At 31.7% G+C, this 3,162-nt stretch overlaps 1 pseudogene; it reads right to left on the bottom strand.

The window, feature by feature from the left end:
• LOC107632947 overlaps positions 393-3,162 on the bottom strand; it is a 4,113-nt pseudogene continuing 1,343 nt past the window's right edge.

Below are 3,162 nucleotides of genomic sequence, written 5' to 3'. Positions count from 1 at the left end.
TTATAAATTTTTTATTTTAATATATAAATAAAAAATGCATTAAAATTTTAAACTTTTAAGGTATATTGAAACGAAACTAAAACGCCAAAAAAAGTTGGAAAAGAATTGTTTTGATGTAATAAGATGTGAGATAGTGCCTTTGGCGCCACATCCCGTCATTGAAGAAACACCGTTATTACAAGGTAAAAATTTTGGTGTAGTTAATTTGACGTGAAATTAAGAATCATTAAATGATTTAATAAATTTAATTAAATTATTATTTAATTATTTTTAACTATTAATTTTATATCACATCATTAGATGCAACTATTTTAGACTAAAAATCCATCAAAATTAAATTCTAAAAATTAAAGTAACAGATAAAATGAAACACTCCCATTTCTGACGCGGACTGATAGAGGCAAAGAGTTGTTCCTTTATTGCTGCCCTCTTTCAAGTGATGCATGTTGCATATAATAAAAGAAAGGCATTTAACTGATTCTAAATTATATGCTGATGAATTTTGTGTTGAACTCTTAGAATTTATTTAAAAGTTATTAACTAGAGAGAGTGCATAATTAAATCCCCACGAGTTGTTCAGTCAAAATTCGGAAAGGAATTTTGTGGCTGACTAGCAAGAATCAACTGCAGATTGATGAATTGTTGTTCCTCTAACTCCATCTTCAGAATTACTTGCCCTCGATTTGCGAAGTGCTATTTGACTTGCCTTCACTGCATCCTCTACTGTAAGGAAAAATGATTCTTTTCCAACCCTCGAAACAAATTTGGCTGCCACCATTTTCTCTAATACCTCTATCCTTGGGTTCACAAATGACAACTACAATATGTAATAACATACATTATTTATTTATTTTTTATATCAATTCGTTATGTATTCAGTGTGTATATTGTAGTGTACCTGCATTCCATTATTTTCAATGGTTTTATTTGTTTCCCATAATCCTTCAAGAGAAGTGGTGTCAATGGATGTCACTCCTGTAATATCCAGTAGTAGCTACTATGATTAATTATATATTTCCAAATTAAAGAAAGATTTTATTATCTCCAACCTGACAAATCCAGTATGATCTGCTCAACAGTAATTCCAGTAGAGTCTTCTTCACATCGAATGTACCTCATAATTCTGATACAAATATAATATAATAATATATTTCAATAGGCCAGAAGTAGGGACATACATATCAAAATATAATTCTGAAGAAACAATTTTACCTTTCTTTGACATAATTAGAATTCGCAAAATACATGGGAGAACCAAGTTGAACAATTAGAATTCCTGGGAGTGTTGAAACTGTATATTGATCAGTATCTCGATAGCAACCCAAGTCAGGTAACTTTCCAAGCTTACATGAATCGGGCCTTGCCACATATAATAGTGCTCTAAGAATGCTAAGACCCACCTTCATTAATTATTTCACATAATCTATATATATCAGGTCTTATGTTCCAATGTCTAAGAGTTTGACAAGTTGTAAATATAATAGATATAATTAGAGTAGTACTTACAGAGATCATGAGACCAATGTCCAAGGCTACGAAGATTACTCCAACGAAACCAGCCATGCAAATAATGAAATCAAACTTGTCAACTTTATAAAGATGAACAACTTCAGCATAATTAAGGAAGCCCAGCACTGCAGAGATGATGATAGCTGATAGAACAACAAGAGGTGTATAACCAAAAAGAGGAGCCAAAAACTCAAGAGTGAGTGCTACTAGGAATGCTTGTACTAAGTTTGACATCGCAGTCTTACACCCTGCAATGTAATTCACTGCCGTTTTCGAAAATGGTCCTACATTAAAAAAGGGCCAAAACAATATTAGCAATAAGGATAATATTAGGCTAAAAAGTTTAAAGCATTATGCATGCTTAAACTAATTGATTAATTACCAGTAGTCAAGTAACATGAAGTAACAGAACCACACATGTTCATAAGACCAAAAGCTATCATCTCTTTGTTCCCGTCATGAGGCGTGTTTTCAACCACAGCAAAGCTTCTTCCTATTGCTATGCCCTCCGCCATGGACAAAATACCCGTGATAAAACCTGCTCTCAGCACCGGTGCTAAATATTTGCTGTCAAATTTCAAGTATTTGATGGTAAGAGGATTTATTCCTCTACTCAGGTGACCCACAGTTTGAATTCCATGTCGTTTTCCATTGACCAGGTAAGTAAAGACGCCACCGACTATTACAGTTGTCATGGGAGCCATGGCTGATAGCCAAAAGAGTTTCCGGTTTCTATTTCTCTGAAAGATTATGTTCAATATCGGAAAGAGATATATCATACTCATTAGTCATTGGTGTATTTACTTAATAATTTAAGACAGCATGGTGAAACAAGTAGGTACCATATTTTGATAAATCACAGTATCGTTTATTTAATTTCTTTCTTATGTAAATTAAGAATTAAATAGGTGCAGCAGAGAATAATGGCGCAGATTATTTCCGCTAAACTAAGGTTATATAAAATGATATGATTCATACGTGCCTCATGTCTATAGGTCCATATGGACTTGAGCACAGTTGTGACGCCAGTTTTATGTGCAAAATGTTTCAAGCCGAAAATGCCCTTCAGCTGTTGGAGGGTAAGCATTACTGCTGCCCCTCCCATGAAACCTGTGATGGTTGAATGCGATAATAAATCTACTAATATACCCAACCTGCAATGATTTCACTGTTAAATGTCGTGCAAACCACACCACAATAGTAGAGTGAAAACAGCTATTTTATATTGAAATTTCTATTTATTTAGGTATTTCTATTTAATTTATCTCATTAAAAAAATTATGTTATGCATTGATAAAATAAAAACAATCAATGGTATATTATTACACAAACAAAAATAACTAAACATACAAATTCAATTGGATAACTATATATACTGTATCAAAATTAAATCCTTTAAATATATTTATTAATTTTTATTGTTCCTCTTTAAATATGTTGTATTAATTTTTACAGAAAATTTCACACAATATTATTCTCTTGATTAGTTACATGCCTTTAGACAAGTGCCATAGTTTTTTCTCCAACTGTTTACTCCATCCTATTTTAAAGTTGTTAAATTTAAGTTCATAAACAAAATTGTTATTTATACATTAAAATTAGTTATTATATATTTATGTATAAATATAAAGAATGTTAGAAGTTCATGTATCA

Source organism: Arachis ipaensis, chromosome B03 (genome assembly GCF_000816755.2).
Source record: "Arachis ipaensis cultivar K30076 chromosome B03, Araip1.1, whole genome shotgun sequence".
NCBI classification, from domain to species: Eukaryota; Viridiplantae; Streptophyta; class Magnoliopsida; order Fabales; family Fabaceae; genus Arachis; species Arachis ipaensis.
This window is presented reverse-complemented; position numbering and strand designations above follow the sequence as displayed.